The sequence below is a fragment of the Littorina saxatilis genome, linkage group LG17 (assembly GCF_037325665.1).
Source record: "Littorina saxatilis isolate snail1 linkage group LG17, US_GU_Lsax_2.0, whole genome shotgun sequence".
Classification (NCBI taxonomy): Eukaryota; Metazoa; Mollusca; class Gastropoda; order Littorinimorpha; family Littorinidae; genus Littorina; species Littorina saxatilis.
In genome coordinates, this window is record NC_090261.1 from 40,996,219 (window position 1) to 41,008,579 (window position 12,361).

Here is a 12,361-nt window from a genome sequence, read left to right on the forward strand (position 1 = left end):
ATGTGAGTTTAGCCTGGTTGAACACAGGCGACCGATTTGCTTGGGACAACTTGCTCTTCACAGCTGGCTTTGTATGTCTCCTAGGTCACACCTATTTGTAATTTAACATGGACATTTATTGCTGGCTTTGTGTCTTAGGTCAGGTGGGTAATCACACCTATTTGTTATCAATAACATGGAAGTTTATCGCTGGCGTTGTGTCTTAGGTCAGGTGGGAGCTCACACCTATTTGTACTTTAAACAATGGACGTTTATTGCTGGCCGACTCTCTGCGGGAAGCTCACACTCGTCACACACACCCTGTTCACACCTTCCTGTTACCGAAAGATCTAACCATCCCCTGGTCCGGTCAACAGTAGCCTAACAGCAGTCCAACTCGCGCTTCGCAGCTGTTGTTTAGTGTTTCACTCGCAGCCCAACACACAATTATCTTTCTAATGTTAAAACATGGAAGGCCGACTGATGCAAGCTTGTTCTGGTCCAGTCTCAGTTTCTGAACTGTTCCGGATATTTCGTGTCGTACAGTCGATCAAGTCACGTTAGAACATGTTACGGTATACTCACAAAAATGATAATAATGAAGAACAACGTATTGCAGGCTTATGTCCGGTCACGGGCGCTGACCTGTTCGCGTCACAGACGACCAAGTCACTTTAAAACATGTCACGCCACAGTCGCAATAGACTGCATGCTTGTCTTTGTCCGGTCATGGGTGCAGAAATGTTTGCTTCACACTGAGATGGCTTGGACTGTTGGGACACAGCTGCACATCACATTTTCTATCAATTTACTGAAGTGTGAAGCTCGAGAGTCTTTTCACAAGGGCGGTCCCGTGCTACAAACAGACCTCATGCGAGTCCGTAAAATGATGACATTGAGATGCGACTTCCTCAGTGCCTGCAGCAGTGGCCAATCAGGGGCATGTATTGTTAATTTGCTCCAAGCGATGATGTGATTACCTCGTGACGGTCTTCAAAAGTACCTCCAACATCCGGACAGATATTAACAGCTATTGTGTTTTCAGCGTAGCAATAGGGCCCGATATTTAGACGAGACAAGTATAATGCCGACGAGTCGAAGACGAGTCGCATTATACTTGTTCGCGTCTAAATATCGGACGCTATTACTACGATGAAAACACAATAGCGTTTATATAGCTATTCTGACATTAAATTCTGTGTTCAAATCATGTTTTTGTCAGCAACCAGAATGGTCCATGTCGTTGATTGCAGACGACGGTTCCCTTTCCGCATGAAGCCACGGAAATAACCGAACATTGAAAACCCACGGACATGTATTACGGAGAAAACTCGAGATAACCGGATGTTTAGCATTACGTCAATATGCTAGGAATCATATGACGTCATGACGTATCATGCTTGCCTACGTGTATTTTATGTTCGAAAGTCTGACTTCTGTTGGGAATTCGCGTGGTGAAGACTGCGGTAAATCTGTAGATGATAAGAAAACAAGGATTGTCTCAGAAGAAACGACTAAATGTTTCAGACCGGTAACTTCATTTCAACATTGCACTATACAATGGACGTTCTATGTGACAGGAGAGTTTGCTGATTTTGTGTTAAACATTGGAGAGATCGTCTGCTAGAATCAGAGATAGGTCGCTTCAGATTGCAGCTTCTGGAAATTTGCAAGGTTTGTTGCCTGTTAAAGAACTGGATTTTACACGTAATGTATGTCATGTACAGTAAGCAACAACAAAAACACACACAAAGCAAATGGCATCGTCTGTCGACTAGTCACAGAAACAAACCTGGCGAGGTATGCGTGTACTTTATACACGTGGAAGAAACCGGAACCATGCGTCTTTGTTATTGACAATATGCTTTTGGATATTGAGAAAAATGGCCGACTTCCGTAGCATTATGCTTTGATGATCGGAAGAGATCATCCAATCACAGCCCCCGAATTCCCCCACGTGTTCATCAGAATAGCTATATAAAACCGTATTGCCAAAGGAAGGTTAGCCAGAAACTGAGATTACTGGACAACAAGCAGCGTAATACTCACAACGAAGTCTCTCACAGAGTCACACTGGACAGGTCACTTTGGACTTATCTCTATAACCAAGTCTAGTCAGGGCCGAAGGTTTGACTCTAAAGTCAGTTTATAATTCTATCTATAATCAAGCCCAGTCAGGGCCGAAGGTTTGACTCTAAAGTCATTTAATTTATAATTTTCTCTGTAACCAAGTCTAGTCATAGCCGAAAGTTTGACTCTAAAATCACTTACGAATTCTCTCTATAACCAAGTCTAGTCAGAGCCGAAAGTTTGACTCTAAAATCACTCACGAATTCTCTCTATAACCAAGTCTAGTCAGAGCCGAAAGTTTGACTCTAAAATCACTTACGAATTCTCTCTATAACCAAGTCTAGTCAGAGCCGAAAGTTTGACTCTAAAATCACTTACGAATTCTCTCTATAACCAAGTCTAGTCAGAGCCGAAAGTTTGACTCTAAAATCACTTACGAATTCTCTCTATAACCAAGTCTAGTCAGAGCCGAAAGTTTGACTCTAAAATCACTTACGAATTCTCTCTATAACCAAGCCCAGTTAGAACCGAAAGTTTGACTCTCAAATGCAAGTCAGTCAAGAATTCTCTCTATAACCGACTTCTGTCATAGCCGAAGGGTTTGACTCTGAGGTCACTTCGAAATTCTCTCTATAACCAAGTCCAGTCACGGCCGAAAGTTTGAAGACACTGCACATGTACACAGATGTGTAGTGGGCAATGAGTCACGTGTATATACTCAGATGGAAAATATGCATCAAACCCAAGCCAAGTTAGAGAAGTTTCCAGAACAAATTGACAATCATTTATACTCTACCGGAATAGACAGCAACGCTCTAACTGGACAGGTCACTTTAGGGGTTCTCTGTATAGCCACGGTCAGTCAGAGCCGAAGGTTTGAAGACATCGAACATATACGCAGTGTTTTCTTGTTCAATTCAATGAAGCACGCGTACACACATACAGCAGCTGCATGGCAAATGGTGATCAAAACCAAGCCCAGTCAGTGAACTTTCCATGACAAATTGACATACATTTACTACCGGACCTAACAGGAGCGCATCACGCATCAACACTTTCCCCTTTGGAACACATGGGATGTGGAAGGCGAACAATAACTTAAAGGTACTGTTCCGCTTCTCGAGCAAAAGATCCTGTTCACCACCGCAAATCTTGTTCGGGATTTGACCACAAATCTGTTCAGGATTTTACACGGGATAAGAGCAACTTCCCACCTGCACACATACACAGAATAACCAGAATAACCAGCAATAACCTTTGCAGAGTAACAGCGTTTGGCTGAGTTAGTTTTCTAGCACAACATGCAGGTGTCACTTTCAAAATAAATTCAACAAATAACTCCACTCTGCGTGGGGCACAGCCAAGCTGGTGATTCTGGGTATATGCCCAAGTGACATGATGCTCTTATCCCGTGTAAGAGCCTGACAAGAAAAGCGATGGTAATTTGTATACACATGATCAGTTACACGAGAAGGAATATGCCTTTAAAAGTTACTGGGGAGAAAAAGACGACAGTTCCACGCAAGAACGTGACTCCATGCAACAAAGGCCGCGCGAGATTCTTGGGAGAAAAAAAACAAACACCACTAAAAACAACAAACACATAGAGCTCAAGTGAACACTTCGGGACATACCACTTGGTCAACGGAACGCAGAGGAAGAACTTGAGAAGAAGACACCGCTTGGTCACAACCACATCATTCAGTTGTAACAATGAAAATTTATCCAGTCCGATGTACGCCTGTAGCTATCAGATAATATTGCATGCGCAAGCAGGTCAAATCAGAAACGAATCACAGTTTGGCCGAGTTACGGTGCACTGCTGACGAAACAAAGCCCAGCGCAGTCCCAGTGCTGTGATCGTATAACGACCAAAATCCTTCCCTGTGAACTAGGAATTGAAAAGAACAACACCCTTGTTGACGCACATTTTCCTTACCTTGACCATAAAGATTTTATGAAATATCGGGCACTGCAGCAGGAAAGACAAGAGTTCATACTAAAAATAATCTACAACTGAGCAAAATGTCGTTATAGAGGCGGGCTGTTCCAATCCCCTACTATAGGATCTCCACTATAATTATGCTTTATAAGGAAGATGCTTTACTTTGCATGTCTATGGGAGCATTGCATCACAATAATTACCACAACACAAATGAAATGTTTTGAATAAAACTAAAAGCCAACTGAGACAACACAGCTTGATATGACTCGGTTTCTCCCAGGAAAGTCTTCCCTCTTCCTCCACGTGACTTTAATAAAGCTTCTTTTTTTGGTACATACCTGATGCATTCTTAGCTGCTTTTCTTTTCTTTTTATATTTAGTCAAGTTTTGACTAAATATTTTAACATCGAGGGGGAATCGAAACGAGGGTATGGTGTATGTGCGTGTGTCTGTGTGTCTGTGTGTCTGTGTGTCTGTGTGTCTGTGTGTGTGTAGAGCGATTCAGACTAAACTACTGGACCGATCTTTATGAAATTTGACATGAGAGTTCCTGGGTATGAAATCCCCGAACGTGTTTTTCATTTTTTTGATAAATGTCTTTGATGACGTCATATCCGCCTTTTCGTGAAAGTTGAGGCGGCACTGTCACGCCCTCATTTTTCAACCAAATTGGTTGAAATTTTGGTCAAGTAATCTTCGACGAAGCCCGGACTTCGGTATTGCATTTCAGCTTGGTGGCTTAAAAATTAATTAATGACTTTGGTCATTAAAAATCGGAAAATTGTAAAAAAAAATAAAAATTTATAAAACGATCCAAATTTACGTTTATCTTATTCTCCATCATTTGCTGATTCCAAAAACATATACATATGTTATATTCGGATTAAAAACAAGCTCTGAAAATTAAATATATAAAAATTATTATCAAAATTAAATTGTCCAAATCAATTTAAAAACACTTTCATCTTATTCCTTGTCGGTTCCTGATTCCAAAAACATATAGATATGATATGTTTGGATTAAAAACACGCTCAGAAAGTTAAAACAAAGAGAGGTACAGAAAAGCGTGCTATCCTTCTTAGCGCAACTACTACCCCGCTCTTCTTGTCAATTTCACTGCCTTTGCCATGAGCGGTGGACTGACGATGCTACGAGTATACGGTCTTGCTGAAAAATGGCAGCTACTTGACTAAATATTGTATTTTCGCCTTACGCGACTTGTTTTTTAATAATAATAAACAGAGGGAGACAAACGAAGAAGAAATACACTAAATACATTTTTGAACGGTTATAACAATATTTTATGTTTACCGAACTCGGAACTAAAATTTAAGTGCAATCAAGCATGCACCATTGGCCCTGCGCTTCATTCGCTGTATGACTCATAGGGGATTTGGATTTTAGAAATGTCCATTGTTCTTCAATACATATTTCATATTGAAAGAGCTCATACTTGTAAAACTAACCTACATGCACAAGCCAAACTTTAATCAGAATTCACTAGTTCAAGATCTCGATGACAATTTTTGAAATGCTCGCTCTTGTTCAAAACATATTTTATAATGTAAAGAACACAATGGTTCCTTTTTCAAGCATCCAAAGTCAAATTCTAATCATAAGTTACCGATCAGATATCAACAAAGAAGTCTTCATTTTAACATTTACAAAGCCAATTCCATACCGAACTGTTCAATCGTGTGCCATGATTGGAGCTAGTAAGTTTTTCTTGTCTAAAACAAACTCTCAAAAAGTGGCAACAACTCAGATTGTATATAAGCACGGCTTACTTATCATCCATCAATTTCTAAAGAATGTCTGTATTTCCCCAGCCAGTCCCACACCAACCTATTCAAAGATGAAATATAATAAGCCCAGACAAGGCTATTTAATTTCTCGCGGACTCAACGATGTGCGCACATAGAAAAATTCCAGTACATAATTAGAGTCAGGGCTAGCTGTTTCTTACTTTCAATCAATATCTCTAAATATGTACGCTTTCGTGTTTGTTTTTGCTTTGTTAAGCTGAACAAAGGATTCGCGAATATAAGCATCTATGCTTCAGCACGAATCTAAACATCACAATAGCACATGTGTGCGTACTATGTCACGATATTGCAACACAACCGAGAAGGTTTGGTTTAATCGTTAGTGTGTCCGTCCGTTATGCATGTCTGTCGACACGCTCGCGAATGTTTTGTTCTGTCTATAATTTAAACGTTCGTTAAACTTACCTTTTTGTGTTTTGTGTGGTTTTTGTTTTTAAAGATTGTTTTGATCTCTTGCGCTTAATCATGACACTGAAGAGAAATTGATTCCACTCATCACCCATCCCCATGGCAAAAAAAAACCGTGCCAGAGTTAGTATATCACAGACTATCTGTGAATGCAGTTGGTGTCAAGATGATGAGATTGACTTCTGGCCAGCTACCATAAATCACAGTCACTCTTGCGCGGAAAAAAAAGAAAAGAAAAAAAAACACACACACACACTTTTACCCACCGTGGGTGTCAAAAAAATCATCAGGGATGGTGGAGTGAAGAGTGACCAAGCCTAGTTCCGGAGGATTCGGTTGACTGCAGTTTCCACGATATGAGTGTGCACAGTACTGGGAGGAAACCAGTCTCCTCGGCAGTACAAATTCCCCCCAACAATCATCACCGAATCAGAAACGAGGAATAGGGGGGGAAATATATCACCCCCCATCCTTCCCCACCCTACCTACCCGGCACCGGCCACCTCGTCCCTAAAAAAATACCGCTACATAAACTCTCTCCCATTGTACAACCACCCTCCCCCCACCCCCCTACCGAACACCCTTCGCATCAACCCTCCCACCCTACCCGGCATCGTCACCCATACAGTCAGCCCCCCACACCACCTTTCCCCACCCCCCTGTGTGTGATTGGAAAACGCCAATTTTGACACGCCGCGCGCGCCGGGTCATGAATATGCATCAAGCGCATCAGGGTAGTCGTAATGGTTGTGGCGGTGGTGGTGGAGGTGGGTTGAAAAAAAAGTGCTCTACCTTTTTTCCCCTTCCCCTCCCCCGCCCCCCCCCCTTTTTTTTTTGCGTGCTTGTACCCCCACGTTCATTATGTAGCAAAGGCATGTCAAGGCTGCAAACGCGCTGTGGCCGGCTGTGCTTAGGCGGGGTAAGAAACAAATCTCGGTTCTGCACTCGGCAAGGCTACTTACACGTGTGGGCAAAAACGAGCGTAATACATCACGGCTGTACTTTAGAAGGGCTTTGCAATGAACCTGTTTTAGCAACGTGCGAAAAGATTCGAGTTGGATGGTCTACAGCACTGAAGAAAATGTATTGGTACCAACACGCCTGTCTAATTGCTTCAGGGTGTGTGTGTGTGTGTGTGTGTGTGGTGGAGTGTACGTGCGCGTGTGTGTGTGTGCGCGTGAGTGTGTTAGGGAGAGAGCGAGAACATGTCAGTGTGCGTGATTGTGTGTTTGCGTGTGTGTTCCCGCGCCTGTCTGTCTGTGTGTTCGTCACATTTAACTTCCGTCCAAGAACTCGGTCAAATAAGCATGCACTTCTATTTAGTTCTTTGCGTTAGCATCGCCGGGTTGTTGTTTTTCACAGCATCGATTTATAGTAATTTTAGCATCGGCGTTTTGCATACTCGAGGAAAAACCAAGCTCATTCAGACCAATTATTTTGTTCGTGAACACTAACAGAATGTGAAAAACAACAATGAGGACTGGATAAAGATAACTCGTAAGTAGGAAGTGATGAATGCCGTCACAAAACAAAGAGAGAGTGAGAGAGAGAGAGAGAGAGAGAGAGAGAGAGAGAGAGAGAGAGAGAGAGAGAGAGAGAGAGAGAGAGAGAGAGAGAGAGAGTTTGGACGTTGAATCCTACACTTTTGGACTTTTCGCTGTTTATACTCGTGCGCGCTTGTAATTGTGTCCACATGAATAGTGAGTATTTGTTTGCAAGAGGGAGGGGCAGGAGTGTCCGAGTGAGGTTCGGGGTGGGGTGGGGGGGGGGGGGGGGGGTGAGAGGTGTGTGGACTAACGAGAGTTGTCCTGTAAAATAACACCAACAACTTAATTATCTCTGTGGGATAGGAACTGCAAAACATGTGAAGGTCAAACACACTTTGTTTTCATTTCGTGCCACGTAACTTGAACAACATCTGTTACACCACTGAACACTTTGTGTATCCGCACACCTTTCATCCTCACTAAACCAAATACACATGGGAAGAAAACGTCTGTTTTAAATCCGAAGCTATAAAGTCAACAGAAAACCATGCACAAAGCACACCAATTGGCAATTAAAACCTGCAAATTTGACCTTCCTTGTATTTTGTTTTCCATCACTCCGTCGTTGGAGAAACATTTCTGTGATTGTACAGAAGCTATTCGTGTTCCTGTGAATTGATCCTGGCTTTCCCTTTACATACAAACTTTAGGAACCATCTTCCACCTACGCTCATAATTTAAGATAATGAAAACTCATCGGAACTCTTTGTCGATTAACAATCTTCGGGCATTATCTTGAGGCAAAACAGGAAGTTGGTTTCCCTTAAATTTCTTAGTAGCCACATTAAACATTTCAGGACATCGCTGCATAAGAAAATGCCGATTATGATCTTGCGTGCATCGACCGGGGGGGGGGGGGGGGGGGGGGGGGGGGGGGAGAGAGAAAGAGAGGGAGAGAGAGAGGGTGGTGGGGGAGGGGGGGTGGTCAGCGTGAGAGTGAGAGTCTGTATTCGTGTATAGGCAATACAGTAAATTTATTATCTAAAGCAAGCCAGGAAAAATGTCCAGATCTTCTTCTTCTGCGTTCGTGGGCTGAAACTCCCATGTACACTCGTGTTTTTACGTGTATGACCGTTTTTACCCCGCCATTTAGGCAGCCACACGCCGCTTTCGGAGGAAGCATGCTGGGTATTTTCGTGTTTCCATAACCCACCGAACTCTGACATGGATTACAGGATCTTTTCCGTGCGCACTTGGTCTTGTGGTTGCGTGTACACACGAAGGGGGATAAGTCACTAGCAGGTCTGCACACAAGTTGACCTGGGAGATCGGAAAAATCTCCACTCTTAACCCACCAGGCGGCCGCGGCCGGGATTCGAACCCTCGACCTTCCGATTACGAGGCCGACGTCTTACCACCCCGCCACAGCGCCCGTCAATGTCCAGATCAAAAAGATGGACATTTCATTAAAACAAATCAACAACAAAATCAGCAGATAAAACAAAACAAGATAATTTGAGGTGCTAGCCAGTGCATGTATACATTAGCGGGTTTTCGAGCGCTGCTAAAACAACAAAAACATTGCATCAATTATGATGAGCCGGGTATCTGAAACAGTCCACGTTAAACAGGTGTTGAAAGTTTCGGCTTTATAGCTATGAGACCAATGGTGGCGAGAAAGGTGAAGGGAGGGGGAATGTTTACAGTGCCGTGTGCCGGGCTGTGAGCAGTACCCGCCAATGTTTAGCTCAGGCACCGTCGCGGCGGACGCGCCTCAGTTCTATACCGAACACTGCACCCTCATTCAAGGAAAATGCACCGCGCTGTTCTAGACAACTGTCCTCACCTACAAGTCAGAGGTGTAAGTTACACCGACCCTGGCGCATAAGGCAAAGCCAAATGCTCGTCTCAAAACCGTTTACTTGTTTCCTTCTCAAAATTGCTCAAAGCAAGCAAAGGCACCACGAGAAAATCCTATTTGCCGTGGAAGACTTCTCTGGGGAGCGATTCCGGACAGATCTTGCAACAAAAACATAATTATGCTAGTCCAAGGTCAGACAACGGTAACTTCGCACCTATATGAATCAGCAGCTAGAGTTTCCTTACCGATCTAGAAAATGTTTACTGTGATCGGGAAAGACAGAGTGCCACATCACAAGAGAATAATATTTACACCAGAAGTACGTCTATCGTTCCAAATTCTTTACTTATGATTGTATATTTTCTTTGGTCCCGTTTGCCGTTTGTTTACAAGAAAAAAAAGGATTGGAGGCCGTATTTTATGGTATAATGAACACCATTTGTCTGTACAGAATCCGAAAACAAGATCAGCGGGAAGAGTCTGACTCTGAGCATATACTGCCCTCTCTATGAAACCACCTATATAGTTATGAGGCACACACACACACACACACACACAAACTCTATCTCTTGTTTACACACACACACGCACACACACACACTCAGCCTGCCTCCACACTCAATAAGTGCAGCGAAGCACATCGACCGACTAAAATAAAATAAAAACATAAAAAGCGGCGATTCAAAGACATTGTTTTGACCTGACGCAAACAAATCGTCGAAGCGTGACAGCTGTGTTGCGCAGCGCTGCGTGACCCCCATTAGCTCAGTGCTTTGCCCGAACCCGCACTATCAAACCCGCTACGGTCATGGTTACACCATAACAGTACATCGTGCTCACTCTCTCACACATACACACACGACCTTTCAACAGTTGCTGTGACGTATGACGAGTTTCCAACTGTAAGGTACAGCTGTGCAGTACTGGCCGTACACGAACACACACACACATACACGCAAGTGATCTCCTCGACCCCCCCCCCAACCCACACACCCACACCGACACCCGCCAAGAATTCTTTCGTCATATTACTAGTAGAGTAGAAAAACAAAAACAAAAAACACATGTCGAAATACACCTCGCACACGTACACACACGCGATCTTTCTTTTCTCTGTTACCCCCATTCCATGTTCACTGGTGCAGTAACAACCCCGAGTTCAACTGTAGCGATCTGTGTCGTACTCATACACACACATGCCCCCCCCCCCCCCCCCCCCCTGTATCCCCCCCCCCACCCCCAACTGATCTCTGCTCAAGTCTTCAGTTTTATCTGTGCATTACTATCGCTGATGCTGTTCCAACTGCACCCACCCACAGCTGTGCTGAACCAACACACACACACGCACACTGACACACACACACACACACGACCCCCCCCCCCCCCCCTTCCTTTAGTCCGTGCGCTATATCTGTGCACATCAACTGATTGTGTAACAAGGAGTGTAACTGCACCGAGTGGTGTGCTCTACAGTCGGCACACACTGTGACAAGTACGTCTGTACTCGCGCATTCCGACACGCTCCCACATCCACTTCTCGTCTTCCTCTCTTTCGCTTCCTCAGGGAGAGAAAAAAAAAGTTTGACGCGCATTCATGAATCAACTTCCACCACGGCCCAGCCTAGCTCGGAACTTGTTAGTGCACGGGCGAGAGAGAGAGAGAGAGAGAGAGAGAGAGAGAGAGAGCGAGAGAGAAAATGGGGAAATCCCATAACTACACACACGCACAGTATACGACACTGTCTTACCTTTGTTTTGATGGTGAAGCGAAAATAGCAGCAGAGGCCGTAGTAGTTGTGGTACTAGCTCCTTCCACAATAGTAGTGAAGGTTGCTTTCGCGACGCAGCGGCCATGCAACGTTCTGTAATCTCTGTCCAGTAGTGACCGCTGTCTGCACTCTACTCTACTTCTCTACACTCCCTCTACTCTCAACGCCGTGCGCCCACTCCATAATCGCTGGCAGCTCGCCGCGTTGACCCTGAATGACGCGGCGGCGGCCTTCTTCCCAATCACGTAATCCAAAATTACCGTCCAATCACAGCGCGTTTGCCAGAGCGCGAGGCAGGTCTTTTCCCTCCACGAGCTGACATCACGGCACGAGGCGCGCTGTGATTGGTCCGCGCCTCCCACCGATCACTGTCACAGTTGCGTAAGGTCTCGCGGCACGCCATCACCGCCACCATCGCGCGAGGTGAGAGAGAGAGACTCGGAGAGATAGAGGGGGGAGGTGGGGATTGATTATGCTTACCCTACGAGGTGAGAGGTAATGGCCTCGGGTTCACGCATGACCTCATGAGGTCCCCGCGCGATTCAGTTATGATCGAGCAAGTTCACGTAACAAAATACGACGGTTGCGCAAATAGAGAGAGAGAGAGAGAGAGAGAGAGAGAGAGAGAGAGAGAGAGAGAGAGAGAGAGAGAGAGACTGAGAGAGAGAGAGAGAGACTGAGGAGGGGGTTGCAGTGGGGAGTGATTTTGCTTACATTGAGAGGTGAGAATGAGGTGATGGCCTCGCTCTCATAGCCTGACCTCGCGACTGAGGCCTGGCCCCCGCGCGCGATTCAGTCACTGACAAGACGGGGCAAGTTCTCGTAATAACGAAGGCGTTGCGTAACTCACGCTGAAACACGAATGTGACCCGCCAATAACAACACACTAACACTTGACCTGATCGGGTCATGAACTGAACTACACTTGTTATAGCCCACCCTGACCGAGTAAACCAGCTTTGTTCGCTGCGTAATCGCCGGGTCGAGGTATTTCTTTGCTTTGCACTTCGGTCAAA

At 44.7% G+C, this 12,361-nt stretch overlaps 1 protein-coding gene across 1 annotated transcript in view; it reads right to left on the minus strand.

The window, feature by feature from the left end:
* The window catches only part of LOC138952846 (uncharacterized), a 36,830-nt gene extending 25,269 nt beyond the window's left edge, over window positions 1–11,561 (minus strand). The window contains exon 1 of the mRNA XM_070324577.1: window positions 11,325–11,561. The gene's annotated coding sequence lies outside the window, so the exon portion shown is untranslated. The remainder of the gene's footprint in view (window positions 1–11,324) is intronic.
* Between the last annotated feature and the right edge of the window lie 800 nt (window positions 11,562–12,361).